Raw genomic sequence first — 24,468 nt, 5'->3', positions numbered from 1 at the left:
CACGTCTTGCTAAAGTGTCAACAATTCAATTTTCTCTTCTGCTGAAGATTGAGATTTAAAAATACAAAGAACAAAACCCACCCACCGAAACCCCCAAAAATTCAAAGAAATAGAAGCTGCGCTTGCATGCCCGAGAGGCATTTCAAAGATGGCCACCAAGTGAAATGACTTGTCTTTAAGGGACTTTGGTGAAGATCAAGCTTCCCAGGTAGAGTTGCTGTTGAAGAAGAGTAATCCAATAAGAGAGTAATCCAATATAATGACTTCAATAAGCCGAGAGTAATCAGCCTATTGGAATCACGCATCACTGAATTGGAATGGTACTCCAGACGCTGGAATTTGAAATTAGATGGCATGCCAGAAACATCAATGAGTAAAATGTGAGGAAAGAAGTAATTTGCATTTGTCAGAAATGACTGCCAGAACACACTGATCGTCTTCTGAATATGATTGACAGTGCATCGTAAAGAAAGTAAATTCTACCTGTGGTATAATCATCCAGTTCTCCTTGCGTACACACAGAGCAGCAATATGGGCGGCAGCCAAATATTCAGCATATCAATGGGAAAACAGTCCTCTCTGAGTTTCAGGCTGACAAAGAAAGCAGGAGGAAGATGTGATCGCTAGTAGATGAGGTACGGAAGGTAAGAAAGATTGCCTACTTTGTAGCTGGTCATGCCTTTGTGGTGAAAAAGGAGATCTTTCCATCATGCTTAATGACCTCAACTTTGACATTAGGTTTTCTGTTTAAAATATATATATTTTTTTAATAGGTGCAAGTTGTTTCTTTCTTCGTCTCCTTTTGACCAGGGCCATATATTCATGCTATCAGTCGAAAGGTCATGTTTTGTCTGTTTATGCCCAAAGCAGTCACAGTTGATGTGGTGCTATGTTCTCATCACAGTTAGTAGCTGTCTTTAAGCTTCTGTTTTGTGATTGTGTTATTGTGATGTCTTCTGGGGGCAGTCATGACCTAATGGTTAGAGAGTCAGACTTGTAACCTGAAGATTGTGGGTTCGAGTCTCAGGTCCAGCAGGAATTGTTGGTTGGGGGAGTGAATAACCAGCTCTCTCTTTCACCCTAAATACCATGACTGAGGTGAGACCCTTGAGCAAGGTACTGAACCCCCAACTGCTCCCCGGATGCCGCAGCAATATGCCTTCCCACTGCTCTGGGTGTGTGTTCATGGCGTGTGTGTGTGTTCACTATTGTGTGTGCGCACTTAGATAAGATAAATGCAAAGCACAAATTCTGAGTATGGGTCAGAATCACGTCACTTCACTTTATCTATATCTTCACTCAATGCCAGGGGAAAAGGAACACTTTAAAACAGAAAGCCATTTTTTTTTATTTGCCAAACAATGTAAAACAGATTTTTGTTTTCTTCAAGAGACTCACAGCATCTCTGAGGATGTGCCTTTTTGGAAATCCCAGTGGGGACATGAAATTTTTTGTTCTCATGCTTCTCAACACTCTGCGGCTGTTTGTACACTCAAAACCTTACCATACAGAGTCGATTCTGTTATGACAACACTATATCCTTTATGGACTCTATAGAAAATATTAAATGTATTAGTGCTCCTGATAAAGATTTTTGTGATCGTCCCATCACATTAGCTGAGGTTCTTGAATCAATCAATATTTAAAGGTTAATAAATAGCAATTCAAATACAAACTTACCAAAAAACTTTTACTACAAATTTACAAAACCCTTTTTATTAAAAGTTATATATGAAAGCATTAGGGTGGAATCTCTTACAAAAACACTAACACAAACTTAAAAAAATATCAAAAACAGGCCTAAAAAAGACTTATGATTACTGATTGATAATTGGCGTCCGATTAGTCTTTTAAATTGTGATTATAAAATTATTGCTATAATCTTAGCAAAATATTTAAAAATTATTTTAGAGGACATAATAGATGAAACAGGCTTTCTAAAAAAAAAAAGACACATTACAAATAATATACAGTTGGTTCTTGATCTGTTAGACTATTCGGAGTTAGTGAGGGATGGTAGTTATATGCTTTTTCTGGACTTTTACAAAGCCTTTGATTCTATCGAACATGATTTTATATTTAAAACTTTGTTCATTAAAATGTGTTCATTAAAGCAATTAAAAATCTATATGCCCATGGTAAGTCTTCTATTAAGCATAAGTATGGCACCTCTCCAAAATTTGAACTGCAGCGGGGAATACTTCAGGGTTGCCCCATCTTTATTTATATTGACTACTCAGTTATTAACCAATAACATTAAGAATAGCACCTTGCAAGGGTTAGTGTCATGGGAAGTGAGATCATCATCAGTCAAATGGCTGATGATACTATCCTTATTCAACAATTCCTTTGTCAACAGTCTCCTCTGTGTCTCTCCATATCACCGTATGCTCTTCTGTATCATCCGTGCCACAAGGATGCGCTGTTTTCTTTCAATCACATGAAAAAAGGCTATAATAGTGGAGCTTTTACGGGTTTGGAACAACATGGGGGTTAGAGATTAATGACAAAATTTTCATTTTGGGATGGAGTATCTCTTTAAGGGCTATAATAGTGTTTTAACAAATTCTGAGATAATTCTTCCAGACCCGGTTGACACATATGTAGGCAGAATATGTTTTACATCTACATTGAAAAATAACAGAAATATTGGCTTTCTTTTTCTTAATGATTATGTTTCCATTCCTCATGCTGTTTCAGAATGGAATGGATTTAGCGGAAAATATTTTGTGTAAAAAGGTTTGGACTCTTCATAACAGGAATCTATTGACAAATAAGGTTAAAGAGATTACTTTAAAGCTTATTCATCTGCATCTTTTTTGGCATTGTGTTCATACAAGAAAATTCAAATTAAGTATGTGATTCACAACCAGAAACGGTCTTGCATCTTTTTTGGCAGTGTGTTCATACAAGAAAACTTTGGCAAGAAATTTGCCAGTTCAATGTAAATGTCATACGTAATGAATGTGATCTTTACTTTAAATACTTTTTGTTTAGATTTTTCACTTTTGAGAAGCAATATGAAAATGTTTACTTTCTTTGCAACCTAATTATTTTGCTTTCCAAATATTTTAATCACAAATGCAAGATTACGAAAGCTATCCACCATTTTTTTTTTACTTTCAAGACAATATTAAGTTCTATATTAAATCCTTGTCTACCTCCTGTAACAAATAGGCAACTAAAACTATGAATGTATGCTCACTTTTTGTATCATTTTTGTTTTGTAGAAAATATTATGTTTATTGCTGTGATCGATTAAATTTTTTCCATTTATTTATTTGTAATGTTATAGTATTATTATTATTATCTCTCTCTTCTGAATTTTAATTGCTATATATTGTTTGGCCATCCTTGAACCCCTGGCTCTTTTCTTTGGCATATGTGTTTTCAATTTTTTATTTGCTAAGAAAGTATTTAATAAAAAAGAAAGAAAAATGAAAAAAAAAAGTTCATTCAAAAGTGCAGAATAAACCGTAATCTAGAGCATAACTTTCTTTGTGATTAAACCACACAATGAACACAAGAAAAGGAATATGACGTAAAATATTTTATTTTGTTTTTGTAAATGTTTCTAAATCTGATTCCACAAACTCCAAAACCCACACACTGTATACTTCAAAAGAAAAGCTTCATTTTAACATCGGATACTACTATACATGACAAAGAAAAAGGAAAAAAAAAAAAAAAAAACTGTTAAATGTCTGAATATTGTACAAGAAGGGGGAAAAAAATCCAAGAAAGAAATTTTATTACAGCCAGTCATTGAGAAATTATGTACAATTGATTTATCTGAAAATTGAAAAAATACATCATGCCACATATATTACAAGCTCAGGACTGTTTAAGAATACTAACAATTGCAGTCCACATTAGTTGTGCACATGAAAAAAACTTCATTTCAAACTGGTCTGCAAAGTGCTACTACCAGGTTTGAATTATTTCATTATTTAATTGGGTTTGTGACATCATACCATGATTTTTACTTTTACCAACACCAAAAATAAGTTATCTTTTATTCTTTAATGTAAACAAGAAAGAAGCATATTTAACATTTCATTAAATGTCTACACATTAAGTTTTCTGAATGTGAAAGGCATTGAACTTCATCTCTGAAGTTCTAAATGTGAGTCTATGCTGTGTAGCGTTAAGAACAGCTCGTGATCGCTATTGAGATCTATCAAATGCATCATGGGTGGCTTCAAATGGGATTCACAGCGCACACTAATCTGATGAACAGAGTTAAGATTTCACAATCACCTCAGAATGATTGGTGCTCGTTCTGATTGTGAAAATATATAAAAATGGCAAAAAAGCAAAAGTAAGGAAAAAGTTCTTCAAGTGGTCAGATCATTTTAGACAATATCGAGTCTGCATTCTAAATACAACAAAAATACTCTGAATTAATTTTTTTTTTTACAGAATCTGTACAATTATATACAATACATACACTCTCAAAATGATATCTTGACATCCTTCTTAAATACTTTTTTTTTTTTAAATCAATTTCATTTTGTTGAAAACAAGCAAAAGCTCACCCAGACAGCTATGATAAAGTTAAGGTAACATTTGGTCGAGTATTTAAAAATGTTCATTTATAGACGGATATTTACACATCGTATAAAGTAACGTTTTCTGACCAATCGGCAGGCTTTCCCAGCAGCTCGACTCTCTGCTTTTCCATATCTTTAAAAAATAGCTTCGATCAATAATAAATACAAAAGCTGTCTCTTATTTTACAGAAATCAAAACAAAGGCAAAAATAAACTGACTCATGGAATCAAGTATTTAAACGGTATCTTTCTGTTTTAGTGCAAGTTAATAATTCCCTTAGCTTTATCCCTAAGGAAGTCTTCTCAGTACATTCCTTGTTCAGTGGTGTCTACATTTCTGTAACTATAAGTGTACATATTTGTGTATATAGATATATAGTTTTTTTCTTTTTTACCCAGAGGACCTGCCTCTTTATAAGGCTGTGGCCAGCACTTTCAAGCCTAAGCCCACCTGAAAATCATGTTTACCACTTAATCGCCAACTGCCAGAGCGGATCGTCTCGTCTCTCATGCAGAAAAAAATACATTTTCATTTACATTGTCTTTGCAATTCAGAGTTACCAGTGTGCAGCCTGTTTTATTTTAGGTGAAGGTGCTCAATCATAAACTATATCAACTCTTCCGCCACTGAACCAAAACTATTATGCCTTTAAAAGCCCCTAAAGCTCTGAGGTCTACACCATGCCTTTACAATGTTTTTTTTGTCTGTCATTATATATATTTATATATATATATAATTATATATATATATATATTTATATATATATATAATTAGAATTGATGTAGTTTCTTGGGCCTAAATAATAATAAAAAGGAATGCATATGTTGAATTGTCAATTGTTTCACTGATTTCTTTCAGTTCATCCATTTTCGGCAGTTAACTGCACCACAGTGACAGGGGATTTTATGCTGATCATCCTCCAGATCAAACTTGTAGTCATAACACAACTGGAAAAGAAAAAAAAAAAGTTACCAGAATGTTAAATGTCCATGTCATTGGGATTAAGCATTTTATAGATGCGGGAAAAAAATTCCAGTAACACTATTTCGATAGTCCACTTTAGACATTCTACTAACAGTAAGTAACTTTGCAACTACGTCAACTAGCAGTTAGTAGAGTATTAGTAGACTGTCTGCTTAATATCTTCTAACACTTTCTTTGTCAACTTATCCTAACCCTAAACCTACCCCTACCCCTAACCCTAAACCTACCCTAACAGTCTACTCTGAGTAAGTATACATGTAGTTGCAAATTAACCAAAATTATTTCACAATTAACAACAAAGCCACTTATATAAAGTAAAATGTCCAAAATTTACTACAAAAAAAAAATTTAAACAAAATTCCGATAAGACTGATGGGATAAACTAGTCTTACCTCTTCGCCTCTCTGGATTCTGCGGTTGGAGCTGATGATGATTTTGTGATCTCTCTCAAAGGTCACAACCTCAGCAATGCAGTTGGGTGCACAGGAGTGGTTAATGTACCTGGTGGATAAAAGGAATGGAATGGATTAAGCAAGTGAGGCCAAAGCATGTGAATGCATATGTCATTAGCTATGCAAGCTTGGTTTTGTGTGATGTTGCATTCTGCTGTGCATTAAAAAGCACTTCGTAGCATAATCCACATATGCTCTGCTTTCTCAGCATTGTTGCAAAGACTTTTCTCTTTCAGGTCAACTACTTTCATGGTGGACAAACTTTTTGTTTCTGAGCAAGTTAAAGTTGATACTAAAAGCTAGCTATATACTTGCTATAACACTTACAGACATGAAAAGCCTTGGCCAAGCATGATTGTTTGTGTTTGCGTACTTGCTGTACTTGTGTATGTTTCTGGCTTTAGCGTCTAAAGCTAACATTGCTGGCATGTTAAAAAAATTTAAGTTAATTTTCCACCTTGCAGGTCCTCCTGAAATAGTCGCATCAATTACATGCTCACTATCGATGCGAAACATGTAGACTCCACGATTCTGAAAACCAAAACCAAAAATCAATTAACAACACATGGACATAGCACGCACTTGTTCAGCATGACTTATTATTTTAGATTCAGTTTGATCATAATGCATACCTGTGCCTCGTACATCTTCTCTTTTCTGTTTGCCACTTCATTGCGAATGATGGTACCGATGTATTCGATAACCATGGTGTCTTTCTCAATGTCCCTTGCAGCGTACAGCCCTAAACCCTGAATTAAAATAATACAAAAACTCAAATTATTTTTTTAAGTTTGTGTCAAGGTGGAACCACACACATATATAGGGTGTGTGTGTTTATATATATGTTCATGATCAAGGTTTTTTTTTTTTTTGCTGATCGTATCGGCTTTCCTTAGCCCGATTTTTATTTTATGTCAGCTGTCATGCCAGTGTTGTAGAGTAGGTGGCAGTATCTGCCATCCAGTAGATTTGCCAAAAGCCATTAAAAGGAAAAGAAGAAAAACTGTGCGTGCCTGACACGTGAAAACCAGTTATATTTGATGCTCACTTTTGAAACTATAACTCATTTATTTATTGTTTACTTTTATCTGCCATCAGACTATTTGAGATATCGTTACCATAACGCGTTGCTATGGGTTGCGTCTTACTTCGGATTTGACTGACAGACTAGCATTTTGACACTGCGAGCTTCATGCTTTCTAACCATATCTCCACTTTTTTACCTTTATGTTTCCATTGTTCTGCTTCTTATATATCTATACATGTATTACATCAATAGTCCCATATTCTACCAATGTCTTTATACAGTATGTGCAAATATATACATAGAGAGAGTGTATCTTATACACACACACACACACACTACTTTTACTCTCTGTACAACTCTGTATATATTGGATTGATTTGAATAACTTTAATGTCCTTGAATTGTGCATCAAACATTAGGAATGTACCAAGTATCGGATACTCAATATTCAATGACTTGGATTGGATCGGGGGCACAAAAAACCTGATCGGGACATCCCTAATATACACACTGCAGAAACAGTATGAGTAATTATGTTAGCATGCTATTCCAAACGTTGTATCTTTTTGCTACTAAATCCCATGAGATCATCATTTTCTCTAAACTCTCAGCCATAATGATCTTTTTACCTGTATGCGTGAACGAGCCAGGTAGACGTTGGACTTCCACTCAGCCTTCATACGACGGTACTGAGAGGACTTGGAAAAGAAAAACTGCTTGCTGTATGGGGCAACACCCATCTCAGCCGGGTTCCCAGAGCTCTGCAGGGCCTTAGAGGAACTACTGCTGGTGAGGGTATGAGGCCTGCATCAGAAACATAAGCATTGGTGCTTTGTTTAAAACAAACAGGACTGACTCATATTGGGTCACATTCGAAACCATTTTTAAGTAATTTTTTCAAACATTAATAAGATATTTAATCAAAAACTTTAATATACTACTTTTTTCAATACAAACATATCATGAGCTATAATATCAAAAACAAAAAAAATAAATATAATGAATCTACAATGCCACAGAAAAATAAATTAATTTATCCAGCAGTTTGATTTGAATGTGATGAGAAAGATTCTCATGAAGTAATACAATAAACAGACAACACATGTATGCAAACACACAACATGTACAATGTAGTCTGATTAACAAACAAATGACTCGGGTTATGTGCCAGGTTCTTTTAATAAATCAGTTAAAAAGACTGAACGATTCAGAGTTAGTGGTTTGAATCACTGAATCAGCTGGAGCTGTTCTTGACTTCACTGAATTGCATGACTTTTTGTCCATGTGCAATTCAAAATAAACCACTTCTCATCAATTAGTCTCTCTCTTTTTATATTAAAATGGATTTTTTAATGATTAATTGAAGGCAATGTTAACTCGCAGCAAACCAAGCTCACAGGCTAAACCGGGACATGAATGGATGTTCACTCACAGACCAAAGGGAATGCAGGAAATCCAAAACAAACATGGACGAAAAAAGTTTAAATTATACAGAATACCTTAACACGAACCTCTTGACATGTGTGCAAGCTTTTGGTTCAGAGCGGGCACATCCAGAAGGGTTGATGGCCAAGGGCAGCTGCATCAGCGGGTTACGGCCATAACGGAACGTGTACTTCTCACATGCTTCAACTCCAGGAAGCTAAAAGCAAAGACTAATGTTACAATACCATTACTAAGAAAGGAAGGTTTACAAATAATCCATCCATCCATCGAAAGAAAATTCATTTTATTTCCACTCCCGAAAGATGAGGCTGCAAAGAATCAGTGGTTAAAATTCACAGCAATACACCCCAATCTTTTTTTGTGTTCCCGTAATTTAACTGACGACTGCTTCTCTAATCACAGAGAGCTCAATGCGGGATTCACAAAACACTTGCTCTTGAAAGATGACTCAGTACCCAGTTCATTTGGAGCAGCTGGCTTGACTGAATCAAAACCTGAAGGTATGATAAATAATAGATGTTTATATTTTTTATAGAGCGTTCAAAATACAGAACTTTGCAAAGGGCGTATCATTTCCAACACACACACACACACACACACACACACACACACACACACACACACAATGTGGTAGACCAATCACGACAGACTTGGCCATCTGACCAATCAGAGCAGAGTAGGCTTACGGAAAGGAGGGGTCTAGAGAGAATTGCTAATAAATCTTAGAACTGCTTTGAATGAATTGTTTGATATTAAATGCATATTTTGAGAAAACAAAAGTTTTTTTTTTTTTTTTTTACCTTGCATGCATGTTAAAAGCATGATTTGACTTTCACTTACAGATTCTACAATCCTGGTAACAGCAGATACAGTCAGTCCAAACAGATCCTCCCCCCACATAAAAATTGAAAAGATCCACAGATACCCTCTCACACCCCCTCTCCCCCACCACCTCCACAACAACTATACCACACACACCCACAACAAAACAATAAAAAACTTATAAAATATCCCCCCCCCTATAACAAAACAACTGGAGAATTCAACACAATAGAGATTTCTCAGACAATGACTTATTTTACACTACAAGGCTTAATGTGCAAATAGAATCAGATATTTTATATATATATATATATATATATATATATATATATATATATATATATATATATATATATATATACATACATATATACATATCATACATATATACATATACATATATACATATATATACATATATATATATATATATATATATATATATATATATATATATATTATATATATATATATATATATATATATATATATATATATATATATATATATATATTATATATATATATATATATATATATATACATATATATATATATATATATATATATATATATATATCCTATATATATATATATATATATATATATATATATATATATATATATATATACATATACATATATTTTTTTTTTTTTTTTTTTGATGTGATTCAAATATCTGGTCATCTCATCTATATTGCCCCAAAACAGACATGTGGAAAAATATTATTTCTATTCTCAGGCATGGTTGTTTATACACTTTCATTGTTGTTCACACACTTGTAGCTAGATCGGTACCAGATGGTTACCAGTGTAAATGCCATTATGTGCTACTGATTACCTTTTGGTGAGGATCCAGTAAGAACCAAGTCATCGTAACCCTGCTCCACCACACGGATGATAAACTCAGGTTCGCCATCTTTCTCATCGATGGAACACACATAGTGGCAACGACGGTTGCCATGACGCATGCTCCAGTAGATCCGACTGGCTTCGTAGCCCACAGGAAAAATGGCAGACATTGAGTGGAAGGCCTGCATCTGCTGAGGGAGCAGCTGACCAACTGCGTGGAATACCAAGCTGCCTACACGGAAGGTGTGTTCCCGCTCACCCCTTCGGATGATGCTGGCGATCTGACGTGCATCGTCCCTCTGTACGTAGACCCTACGGAACACTGCAAAGCAGCGGAGTTCATGCTCTGTCCCTGCCAGCCCAACTCCTATTGAGCCAGTTCCTCGGGGTCTGTGGAGGTGGCACAGCATGGTCTTGTCTTTGAAGAACATGCACTGAGCTTTAAGAGCACAAGTAAAATGGTATGCATTAGTGCAACGCAAGCGGTGACAGCCACTCGTGGCGCCGGTTTGCTGACAGTACACACAGTGCACCGATAGGCCTCGCCTCAGGGCCAGCTCTACGTTAATGAGAGCTCCAGCCTGGGTCTCGTACACTTCAGTAGACCACAGGGCACAGTTAAGGTGAACCCATAAGTCCAGATCAAGGTTTAGCAGACGGGCCGGCCCATCAGTACGCCCATCACCTTCTTCGTGGCAGAAGCAGCAGCGGCGCAAGTCTCTGGGCATGGGCTCAGGCCTAAGAGACATCCCCAGTTTTTTCAGTAGTTCATCAACCTCTTCCTCCTCCGGCAGGTGGTAGTTACCCTTAGGCACCATAATTTGAATGCTCCACTTTCTCCAACGTAGAGCCTTAAAACGTTTTCCAAATGAATACCGAGGGTCGTCCCCACTGTTGTGTACTGCTCGAGGCCGAGGCTTAAGTTTGACTGTGACCTTTAGAGTATCAGACTTGCTATCTCCTCTGAGTGTCTCAGAAGTAATGGAGGGGAAGGATATCATCGGAGTTGGGGGTGGAGACTGCTTATGCTGCAGCTGGGCCAAACAGTGCACGTCAAGATCTGATATATTGTTACTGTAGTGATGAAGCACCTTAGTAGGATTCTGCTTGTCCTCGGAGTCAGATGGTGGAGGAAAGTTTGACTGTGAGAGCAAGAGATATCAAAGACAAAAAGGAATTTTGAGTTTGCATTCTTTGGACAATAAGACTGAAAACTGCACCAGTAGCACTTCAGTTATATTAAAAATATTGATGAGACCATTTCGTGCTCTCCAAGTCTCATGAAGTTTATGCCAATTTAAACTTTTTGACATTGTTTTAAAAATAATGATGATAAAATACTTTGTGCAGGTTCAATTTAATGGAGTTTGTCATTTTTCTCATTGGCCTCCCGATAACCATTTAAGATTTTATGGACATTATTAACAATGACACTCCTTTAGTAAATAACATGACTTGGCTTTCTAATTACAGCAGCAGATCCCACAATGTCAGTATGAAAGCACAACACAAGCTTGCTGTTGTAGTTTCAGGCAGTTTGATAACCGTCGATAACCTGATTTTTTGTGGTTTCTACTTACCTTGCCATCTACCAATTTAGTCTGAATGGCCGCTGAATAGAGAACAAAGCAGTTATGGCTGCAGAAGACAAGGGTCCCCTCAGCTCCTCTGTAGCCCTGTAGAAAGAACATCTGTAAGATCAGGCTCACCTTAGGCAGAAGCTGTAAAATAGGTGGAAACAGGGCATGCCATTTCCGATCTACTGTCGCAAATCATCATTAGATCTTAGTCCCTCACTGGCAAGAGATCAAAGCTTGCATATGTTGCAAACCTCTGTTGATGCCATAAGGAATTAGATTTGCATACCCATAAAAGGAAAGGGAGGGGCTAAGGGTGGGAGACATCAAAGGTGTCCCATGATTTAAATGACCTGAAATGGGCTTAACTGTTTTTGAACTTGGGTATCTCACAGCTTTTAACAAAACATGTCTTGGTACACACAATCCCTTGGGGGTTGTCAGTGAACCCAGTGACTGCAGCAGGGTGGATTTTCACTTCCCATCAGGGACAAGATTAGCATAATTGGAGCACTATTCTGTGCCTCCTTAAGGGACTTTGAGGGGTTTGCACATTTTTAAGTGCTCTGTGGCCCTCGGCTTCAGCCTTCTTTAGTGCTGTGTTCAGAGGATGTAGTCTAGACCCACACCAACTGAGCAAACACGAAGCCCTTAGGTAGTGATATTAGTTCTAATGACTTAACAAGGCATCCATGAGAAACTAGAATACATATGCTTTAAATGATAGTCGAATGGGTTAGGTCAGTGGTTCCCAAACTTTTTCTGCCGGGCCCCCCTTTTGTACAGAAAATATTTTTAGCACCCCCCCCCCCCCCCTTGAATCCTATGCAGAAGTTATTCAAATATGCCGAATTTGCTGTGCTCAGTTTTAACATATACTGTATTGTGTTTAAAGCTGAATTATCCATCAGAAATAGAATGGGGCATCGGTTTACTGTCATGGATTTGTGTCGCGTCTTTTTCATGATCCATCAGAAATAGAATGGGGCATCAGTTTACTGTCATGGATTTGTGTCGCGTCGCGCCACCTCCACAGCATCACTGGGTTATATTTGCTTTTGTCACGTCCGGCTGCTCACGTCTGGTGTAGACACATTGTTTTGGTTTTTGTGAATCTTAAGTATATTCATCATCTGCTTTATGTTTACCTGGCACTGGCAGTATTTTCACAAACTTGTAACTTACATGCTTAGAGCAGGACCATGCATCACGCAATGTAGCCTTTATCACCCTGCAGAGGTTTCTTTTGCTAAATAATCTTCTGACTGTACACTTTCCCTCAGCCTTGCCACGCCCCCCAGTTTGGGAACCACTGGGTTAGGTAATTTGAGATTCTTCATCAACTTTGTGTTTTATACCTGTTTATTTATTGGCAGGTCTTTAATGGACTTTCGAACACCATTTCCAAGAACCACCACCCTGCAATGGGAGCACCACTGTGGTCTAGGCCCTGGACTGCTCCCACCCATCTGATAGTCTGGTCTGACCATTACTGAACCTGGAATAAAAGAAAAATATCAAACCTACTAATCATGCAGTTGTCAGAAAACTTAAATTGTAGAGATTTCTGACAGATAACATCCATCAAGCTTGTATGCTTTGACAATATTTGCTGTCTATTAACCCTAATGTGCTGTTACTTTCAGATGTACTTAATCTTTAATCTAAGTATGAAAATGGTGTTTTAAGCAGTATATGTATACCTCTTTCACACACACACACCCTGTTTTTTTTTCTTCTTCAAATATTCAGATCGATTAACCAAACCAAAGTTTAAAAAGGTAATCTTAAAAGTTAGTGATGGTCAACCCCTAGACATTTTTGTTTCCCTTACTACAAGTTGAACTTATTTCAACCAATCTGTAAAACAGTATATACCACTCGCTTTCAAATTATTCATCAGTGGTGTCCCGCACAGCTGTGATACCCCCCACAAAGAATGTGATGGCCCCTCCCACCAGCAGTGATGTCATGTATGAAATTTATTGTAGACCTGCTGCAACATACTGCAGAGTCTGTTTCCCCCACTTATATGACTGAATTAACAGTAATTAATGTGGCGGAATAAGCATTGATGCATTTGATGTTATTATTGAATAATGTGCGTAGTGACTGAAATCCCTGCAGGAATAAATATTTAGTCCATGAACGTGGAGGCAAAAGTGCCGCAGCTCCGATTTGATTGTATTTTAGCAATAGCAGTGAGATCCATCAATAATAATAAATAATACACCAACATTTGTTATAGGCCCCCGGTCTACATATTTTAACAGTCAGCTCAATAAAATTCACGTAGGCTAAGAACACGTCTCAGTTCAAACACCGGGATGCATCAGCATCGCTAGAAATTATAAAAGCAGTAAGGAAATTAACAGTATAAGAACTAGGAGAAAAACATACACAATTAAATGAACAACTCTATACTTATATATGCAACATACAACTAACTTTCTATACATCTTAACATATCAACTGTTGAGTATTAACTACCGAATCATTCGTGCTCTATGTTGGTGTTTTGCGCACAGGCATTCTCAATACTCAGACAAGCTAATCTGGACAGTCTTTCTTGTGACATTGTGCACCGGATAAATGTCTTGATGACTTTCAATTTGGAGAACGAACTTTCTTCAGTTGCAACCGTTACAGGTAAAGTTAGAAACAACCTGAGAGCTGTTGCAACATCGGGGACACTGGGCTGGATAGAGTGGTGTTTGATAAATAACAGCTGCGCAAGATCTGCAATAGAGCCACGCTCAATCTCCTTTATTTCGGACTTCAGGGCACTTCTGAACAATAGCAACTGCAAGGCAAAGTCTGATGACAAGTCGCCATTGTACTGAACCACTAAAGTGTTTGCCATTTGAAACAAGTCATTGTCAGAGAAGCGGAGCAGTGGATAAGGGTACAAAAGCAGTTTGCATCATCAAGGTGTAGCTACATTGAATTTGATCCTTTAATTTGTTAATGCAGTAAGCCACATAAAGCATAATGATAATCTAAAAATGTGCTTCATGTGGTGTCTTCTAAATGAATTTTATTTATTTAAACTGTTATCATTATAAATATATAAGGTTACACCAACAAAACTAAATTTAGGGGTAAGAACAGGTAGAAATAGCTCTTTAACATAACTGCACATCACTTTTTACAGAGGGAGGTAAACGCTTAATGTAAATCTTTGTGTGCTGTATTATAGGCTCCCATAATATCACTCCCTTAATGCATATAAGCCACGTTAAGTGTAAAAATAGCCACTATGATTACCATGCCATAGAAGTACACTGTTTATATCAGGGGTGCCCAACCCTGCTCCTGACGATCGACTGTCCTGCAAAGTTTAGCTCCAACCCTAATCAAACAGGGGTTGGGCACCCCTGGTTTATATTAAGTGAAATGTGAGAGAAAATAGATTTCTCTGGTTGTTGTTTAGAACATCAAGCCACGTTAAGAGTATTTCACGTGCTTTTCCACTTAACTGGACTACCTTTGCACTTGCATCTGTCGTCTTTTGCAGTGTCTCGATCATGACATGGCATCCTAAAAATGTGGCGCTCAAGTCAAGTTTAAATAAAAAAAAAGGGACCATGCATTTTTTTCCAAATTCCACTGCGTTTTTCAAAGCCAAAACACGTACTGTGTGATTTGTGAATGCCTTTTAGAATGTCCTGATGAATAACCGCAGGGACTGCAAGGGTGTGTCGTACACCAATGTTAATCACAATAAATCGTATTTATAGTTCACTTCTGTCTTTAAACTGTATTTGAAAATGTATCTGAAATCCAAAACAGAGAACTTGAGAACTTCAAGCAACTTTCTGGCTATGTGCTCCGATTTAAAAATACACATGAACATTAAAAACAGCCAATAAACCCAACAGATAGCGCCTCAAAACTGAGGGTCTCTAAACCATTTGTATCATTTAAGTACTTAAGCATCAAGTACTTCAAGATGTTTCTGAAAAATGCAGCCCTGAGATACTACTCAAAATCAATGCATCTAGTCTGTCTGCTGATGTGGTTGAAATGAGTGCCTTTCTTGTTTTACATATACTCACCCTCACTGTATGTCTGGTGTGATAGTGGGGCACCTGGTGGTCTGTGGAACCTCATACCAGGTTGTTGGTGGAACAGGGCAGTTTGAGGGCGGACCTTAAGTCCACTCAACATGTCTATTGAGCTGCGGTGCTCTTGGCCTGGAGAGCGAATCACCTCAAAGTTCCCAGGTATGGACACACAAAGCATGTTCGCCAGTGTTGACACAACTCCTTGAATGTTCTGGAACACCAGCAGACATATGGACAGAGGTGAGATGTAATCATTCTTGCTTTGAACAAGGCATTACCACGACAGAATGGATAATATAATTGCAGACACTCACTTGTGCTGCCACTGGGTTCAGGGTAACAGATACAGATACCAGGTCAGTTTGTGAGCATGCAGAGAGCTGTTCAAATTGTGATGCAAAGAAACTGCTTGGTGGCTCTGTCTTGACTTCCCACTGCCTGGCTTCAGAACCTAGAGGCAAAACAACAAAGTTGTAAATTAGACTTAACTTTTTAAAACAATATTTTACTGCATTGAATATTCATGCAATATTACACAAGCAATTATGCTATTGTACAAAACATTAGCATGGTTGTGATCCAGATATTTTAGGATGATAGAGCACAGCAATCAGGTTCTGGAAGTAAAACCTCTATTCATTTTCTCCATAGGGAAATACATTTTTAACAACAATTGATAAACCTTTAAAGACACACCTGTTGTAAGCTTTGAGGTTCTCAATCGATTGTATATACTTTAGTTAAACCCATCTGTTTTACATTAATTAGACTTATTTTTAAAATAAAATTAATCACTGAATTAGTAGTAAAAACTACATTACCCATGATGCTGTACAGAATATTCCACCAATCGGCAACAAAAGAAATCTTTAGCTCCCACTCTCAAGAAGCACCATGAATGAGGTAATCAAGCCTGTCTTCCTAAGCTCTCAAAATATTTAAATATCTGTATATAGACATTTTTCAATTAACCTAAAATATATTGTTTCTATAGATATGACCAACAACTTTAAATGAAGATTATTATATTTTATTATAAAGTATTGCCATTCCCAAAGCATCAGAGAATTGTACTTAATTGTAATTGTACTTAAAACGCTTTAACAAAGGCTTCTTTAAGAATTTCTATAGGAAAAATGAATGGAAAAAAATGCTTCCAAAACCAGCATTGCTAAAAAAAAAAAAGAGACGGGCACTGTTAGACTCTGTTATGTTTATCTTCTATGGATAGATACAGAAATCAGATGCCACCCCATTATCTTTCATTTTTGCTTACTCCATCATTGCTTTAAAACAGCCTTCACATAAGTGTGCATTTCAATGTCTTAAAATGCTATCTCAGCAGGTAGCTTACTAGGTTTTTATTAGTCTTTCCTATTAGTCTCTTCAGATTACCTTTACCACTGGCGCTGCAAATTATGGGGATGACTGGAGAGACAGCAGGGGATGGCGGCTCCTCTTTAACTCTAGAGAGATCTGGATAACGGCTGATTTCCATGCCAACGACACTCTCAGGAGAGGATGATGGGATGTAACTGTCTGGAGTGTCTCTGTCGACACAATGCTCCTGACCCCTATTAAAGACACACAGAGCCATTATATACATACTAACCTAAACCAAGACTTTATGGTCAACAATGGGTAGTCTCAGGATTAGACAGCTCACCTATGGACCAGGGATCTGATGGATATTGGAACTAGATGTGCTTGAGCACGAATGCTTATTTAAAAGGTAGGTGGGGTTCTAGGCCACAATAAACTATATGGCTTTGTTACTGGCCGAACATTTGGCTACAGTCTAAACAATGTGTAAAAAGCCCTGAAAACCTACCGAAGTTCCTCCTGATTGTTGTGGGGTGGAGTGGGAAGTGAAGCAGGAACATCAACAGTCTTTGGGCCCTGAGTAATGGTGTGTCCCAACAGGTCATCTTCAGCTTTGAATGGAGTAGTGAGCTGCTTCTGACCCAAGCTTTTAGAAACTGAGACATAATCACAAACAAATGGGATTTTTAAAACAGCTAATGTATAATTATAATCTATAAGAAAATACCTACACTATTATATAACAAATTACATCTATGATTTAAAACATTTCATATTTTCTTATCTATGATGGACTATAATAAGCATTTTACAAGTAAGGTCTAAATCAAGACTTTGTATGCATGGTTTTTGTATTTTATCCAGTGAAAGGATGTGCTTAACCTTCAGAAATTGCTGGACAAGCCTAGGCCTCCCCATGGTTACCTTCATGAAAATTATTTTATTGTCTATTCTATCTAAATCTGTTTTAAAACAATATGATTGAAGTTGACATTTAAAGCATACAAAACTACTGAATATTCAACTTACTAAACTTACCAAGCATCTATATTATAAAATGTGCATAAATTATTTCAGGCAGTTTATACAATCATGCTTACCCATAACTTCTGCCTTCCTGGTCAGTTCTTCCGCTGTGGCAAAACCATTCAGCAACTTCTGCTTGGCTACAGGTGGCGGTGTGGGGGGAAGTGAGGCAGGAGGCGTTGGAGGATTGCTAAGATTGTTCTGCTACAAGACCAAACAAGCAAAAAAAAAAAAACATATTGGTTAAAGAAATTAAATCTGCAAATGCACCATGTCTACACAACACAGCCCCAGTACATTAGGAAGTGAAGGACATAAGAGCCAAACCTTATAGATGAGCTGCGAGTAGTAATCAGAGACTCCATTCAGTGATGCACTTCCAAAAGATCCAGAGAGCCTGTTCTCTCCATTCAGCTGCCCACTGCCATACGGGGGGAAATGTGCAAAGTTGACCCCAATCAAAGGCTCCATGAGGGGAAGCATAGACAGATGCTGTAAGGATGAAAATGGAGGATACATGATTTGAGTAAAAAAAAAAAAAAAAACAAGTGTTGTACAAACATGCATATGATACTGTCCACAACCAATGCCAATATCTAGTTAATATGCCGGGTTCAGTCATAAGCTAAGTGGGGAATGAACATAAGCATTCTACAGTGCATAAGCTCTAATTAAACTACTTTCCACAGATGACCATAATAATAAACAAGATTACACATCAAATGTATATGCCTAGATTGTATAGATTTAAGTCTAGCACTTCATAATGATCATAAATAATGCACTGTTTATTTTCGGTTATCTCTGACACAGAAGATCCTTAACATAAGTTGATCTTGAGAGTGGGTGTTTACCTGCTTGAGCTGAGTCATCATTGTGTCTGCGTTGGTGTACACTGCCTGTCTCTCTTCTTCATTCTTCTTCCTCTTCTTCCAGCGTGACAGTGGTTTCTCAGGCCCATTCTTTGGTGTCCGCTTGTTGCGCTGTTTTCTTTTGCATTGCTCTGGCACAGAAGGCTCCAAATCTGGATTGCCTGTCAAATGGCTGTTTAAGCCACTCTATAGAAAATAAACGACTCTTTTTCAGCTCCAAGAAAAGACAGACCAGGACAAGCTAATATACATCAATCAAATCTACCTTTACAATTTCACAATTCTGTGCTTTGCAAACTGCAAATTTTTTGACATCTTACATTTACACATGCATGCACACACGCATACACACTACCCTTCAAAAGTTTGGGATCAGAAAGATTTTTAATGAATTTTTTTTTGTTTTTGTACAGGAGTTTCTAATCAAGATGCTCAATTAAGGCTGCATTTATTTGATCCAAAATACAGGAAAAAAATGTAATATTGTGAAATATTATTACGATGTAAAATAAAAACATTTTTCTATTTTAATATAAATTAAAATCTTATTTATTCCTGTTATGCAAAGCTGAATTTTCAGCATCATTACTTCAGGCTTCAGTGTCACGTGATCCTTCAGAAATCATTCTAATATGCTGATTTATTATCAGTGCTGGAAACTGTGCTGCTTCATATTTTTTGGAACCTGTGATACTTTTTTTCAGGATTCTTTGATGAAGAAAAAGTTAAAAAGAAGAGCATTTATTTAAAATAGAAATCTTTTCTAACAATATACACTACAGTTCAAAAGTTTGGGGTTAGTACATTTTTTTATTCTATCTTTTTGTTTGAAGAAATTAAAACTTTTATTCAATGAGGATGTGTTAAATAAATAAGTGATAGCAAAGATTTATATTGTTAGAAAAGATTTATATTTTGAATAAATGCTGCTCTTTTTAACTTTTTATTCATCAAAGAATCCTGAAAAAAATTATCGCAGTTTCCAAAAAAACATTTGTCAGCACAAATGTTGCTAAAATTTATTATTTTAATAATAAATCAGCATATTAGAATGATTTCTTAAGGATTATGTTACACTTTATACTGGAGTAATGGCTGATGGAAATTCAAATTTGCATCACAGAAATAAATGATATTCCAAACAATACAAAAAAATAAAACATTAAAATAATATATTATAAAAAACCCAGCATGACAATTTAGTCACATATGTGAGTAATTTATTTGCATTTTACAGGGTTGTTTCATGCCATTTCTTCTCCACATTTACAAAAGTGTTTCCATGTTCAAGATCATGATTTTTAGCTTCTTGTTTTTAGCCGGTTGTGTAGGGAGATAACCATAAAGCTCTTACCGAAGAATCTGTGCTGTCCAGTCTTAAAGAGCCTTTGCTATCTGTCAGCCCCTCATCCTCTGACCGTGTACTGTCCTTGGGCATCTGATGAGGTGTTGAGGAAAGAGAAGGGGTGCTCTTGTTCTTTAGAAGGTGTTTGAGTAACTCATTCCCAGTGTCCACTTTGGTGGTCTGAGATGGACTCTGGGATGGTGGGGTGGGGGAGATTATCTCATTGCCCTCTTCTGTCTTTACTATACTGGCTCCTCCTGCATTATGGCCAGTCACTGCCTCTACCTCAGCCTTCTGGCACACACTGGCTTCTAACTTTTCCAGCTTGATTTCATGGAGGAGGCCTCGCTCTGCCTCCAAGCCCACGCTGGACTGTTGCCCTAGTGGAGTACCTCCAGAGAGTGGGTTCTCCAGCTCTGAGGATGGTTGCAGGCCAGTCATAGAACTTAGAGTGTTGGAAAACTCTGAAGTGTCCTGGTCTCCCATGATGGCAGCACTATGTGCTGGGGTGGAGGAGGTGTCTGATACACATGGCGTAAGTGGGGCAGTTATGTCAGAATGAGGTGTAGAAGGAGTTTTGACTGAATCTGCATCATCATCCAGCTTCTTCTTTCGACTCCTTTTCTTTTTGCCCTTCTCCTCGGGGATGATGTTGGAGTAGAGCTGGATGAGGGACTGTCCTGACCCAGGAAAATTAGGAGGTAAAGGGGTTGTGGAATCCATACTAAACGAGGAAGCTTCACTTCCACTGTGGGGTGGCATTCCATGCCCTCCAAACCCAGGTGCACGTGGCTGACCTAGGGAGAAACCATGCATCATGGGGGTCTTAGGTTGAAAATTAGGACCCATATCTGGGCCAAAGGAGCCATTCCCTGGCATAGATCTGTGCTCGCCACCTTGCAAATAGGTTTGACTTGGACCCACAAAGTCTAATGGCATATTTCGTTGCTGAGAGAACACCGGGCCCAATTGCTGTTGAGGCCTGGGTGTCTGCATGAATTCCTGTGACAGGTCAGAATTATAGAAGGGCATCTGGGCAAGACTGCCCCCACTGTTGTCGGGAACAAGCCCCAAGCCCTGCTGCTCCAGCTCTAGCCTCTGCAATGCCCTTTGTCTCTCCACTTCCTGCATAAGCTGCACTCGCTGTTTCTCCTGCTGCTCTCGAAGGCGCTCTCGACGCTCCCGCTCCTGGAAGCCTTCACTAAATGGATTATTATCATCAAACTTCACATGAGGGGCACTACTGCTGGATCCTCCACCATTATCTCCAGCTACAGTGCCAGGCTGCCCAGGTTTACCTCCTGGAACCATAGGGGAAGGTGGCTGTGCCTGGAGAGGCTGGGTGGGGTTTGGAAGTGGCATTTGAGGGGGCAGGTGAGGTGGCATCCTGGGTCCACCCACTGGTCCAGTGGCACCTGAATGCCAACCTGGCACATTGGGCATGTGAGTAGGCTTGCCAAAGTGAGGTTGTTGCATGGGCAACATAGAACCCATCATAGGCTGGCCCATTTGGGGTCCAACAGGCATCATTCCAGGGCCCTGTCCTTGGATTCCTGGCATGGCCTTCATTGGACCCATCACACCAGGTTGGAGGCGCTGTTGCTGTTGTTGCTGCTTAACACGATATTCCTCAATGAGCTCAGCATGTTCTTTTTGTTGCTTCCGTATCTAAATGAGAAATGGAGAGAGAAATAAGTGTAAATGAGATAAAATGCTGTTTATGTTATTCTGAAAAATGTTGTAATGTCATATAATAAATCAGGAATTGAGTTCCTCTGAGGGATGTGAATTGGAGATGATTTCAAAACATTGAGAAATACTGAAAGTGAAAATTCTTTCACAAAAAAAAAAATTGATAATCATGTTTACAGAGGCACACACAAATTTGTTACCAAAAATGATATCTACTGTAGAATGAGTATATTCCTCCCCCTTACATCATCTGCTATCATTAAACAACAGCAAGTAGCAAATCATGGTTCATAGATTAGTCCTGCAATATTTTATATGAAAGACTAGGAGTGACACTGAAAATAAAATGAAGGAATAACTTATCAATTTAGTAATAATAATAATAATAAAATAAAACAACAACTCCAAATTAAATCACTTTTAAATGGAAAAAATGTATAGAAATTTTTTTATGTTATATTTCAAAATAAGTTTGAATATCGACACAGCATACTCTCCAAATCTATGCATCATTGCCTCTCAATAGTCAGCTCTGGCCTTTCTGTGGGAGAGTCAGTTGCTGACTGGCTACAACCTGCTAAAAGTTGTGCCTCACCTTCTCTGATTAAATGTGTAATAGAAATCGACAGGTTCCTGCTTTAATAAAGGCACGGTCTTTTTACTGTGCAATGACAGTTTGTCTTACTGACAGTTTGTCTGCTTTCAGAGGTGGCTCTAAAAATATAATCATAAGTTGTTTGGTTTCTTCCAAAGTGAACTGCTCTTGACTCAACTGACAAATGGATAAAAAAAAATAAAATAAAAAAAGCAATTGGCAAGTAGAGAAATAAGTTTTACTACATTAAAACATGGCTTAAACTATTTGGGTGGATGATTTTAATAGTTATACTTCTTTAAACAACTATATTACCTGTTCCAATTGCTTCTGAACCACACTTTGCTGTTCAGTCACATGCTTCAGCTGTTCTGCGTCCTCCTCTGGGAACTCCCGTCCAGCTTTTTTCGCAGTGCGCTGTTTTGCAGAGAGGGCCTTTTTAGATTTTCTGTGGGCCCCAATCTGGTCCTCCAAAAACTTCTGTTGCATTTGAAGAAGCTGTTGAGTTTCCTGAAGCCACTCCTCATATTGTTTTCTCTGAGAATCATCTGGAAAAAAAAAAAAAAAAAAAGATTTATGGGATGTCCAGCCTCAATTGATTTACTTTTACAATGTTTACAATGACAAAATAACATTTACTGATAAAAAAACTCCTTGGCAAATACTGAATAATAATAATAATAATAATAATAATAATAATAATAATAATAATAATAATAATAATAATAATAATAATAAAACTTACTGACAAATCCTGGTCCAAAATTAGGGGGACTGGGTCTCGCAATCTGTGGTGGCAACTTTCCATCCTAAAAAGAAATGATTGCATATGCCATTAGAACAGGTTTAATGCTGGTGAGAAAAGGTCTTAAGACTAAATAAAAATGTGGACATACTGGTCCGAAAAAATGTTGCGAAAAACCAGCTGTATCTGGGCCATGTGATCCTGGAATTTGTTGCATTCTGCCACAAAAGAAAGCATGGAGAGTATTCAATACAAAGAAATGAACCACTGAAAATTGCATGTAGCCGTGTTTAGATGCAAGTAAAGAATTAGTCATCAGTCAGGGTAATAAACCTGTACTACTGTGCTACTTGTACTACTGCAGTTGCTGCTTAGAGGAGCCAGTTTACATACTAAAGTGTTTACCTGTTCATAACCATGGGTGTCATACCCATACTGTTCTGTACCATCACTTTGTTGATCCCCTTCAGAGCTACCATCTTTGCCTTCATGATTGGGTCAGTAATGGCATCAAAGTCTAAAAAGTAATATAAATCACCACAGAAATTACAGGATTGTGATTTGTACATCATAGTTATATTCATATTTCAAGTATTTGTAAGTACTTGAGTTTCAGAAGCCTAGAAAATATATATATATAAGTTGACGATATCCTCGTGCAGACCTTTCATATATATTTGCATTACACTGGCTCTTTCACCATTGGTATGTAATGTTAGATATGTAAGATATTATGTTCAAATAAGTGAGAAAATTACACAGTTAAGTATTTATCCAGTCATAAAGTCAGGTTTAGTCGTCGACCGATATTGGTTTTTTGACAGCCGATGCAGATATCCTGGAAAGCAGTGGGGGCCGATAGCCGATATAATTTTAGATTTTATTCAAATCAGCATTAGCATTTTTCACAAATAAACAAATATTTAATAAAAATATAATTAAAAGGGAAGTAAACACTGTAACCAACAGGGCACTCTGTATTCTGGGAAGTTTGTGTGCATTGGGAATTATATTTTTCAAATAAAGCCAGGGTAACTATCATTTTACATACAGCACACAGTAAAAATGACATGAACATGATAGTGGACAA

The 24,468-nt window shown here is 37.4% G+C and overlaps 1 pseudogene; it reads right to left on the bottom strand.

Annotated features, from left to right (window-relative positions):
* Positions 1-3,537: 3,537 nt before the first annotated feature.
* The window catches only part of LOC109050390, a 140,145-nt pseudogene continuing 119,214 nt past the window's right edge, over positions 3,538-24,468 (bottom strand).

This window comes from Cyprinus carpio, chromosome A24 (assembly GCF_018340385.1).
Source record: "Cyprinus carpio isolate SPL01 chromosome A24, ASM1834038v1, whole genome shotgun sequence".
Lineage (NCBI taxonomy): Eukaryota > Metazoa > Chordata > Actinopteri > Cypriniformes > Cyprinidae > Cyprinus > Cyprinus carpio.
This window is presented reverse-complemented; position numbering and strand designations above follow the sequence as displayed.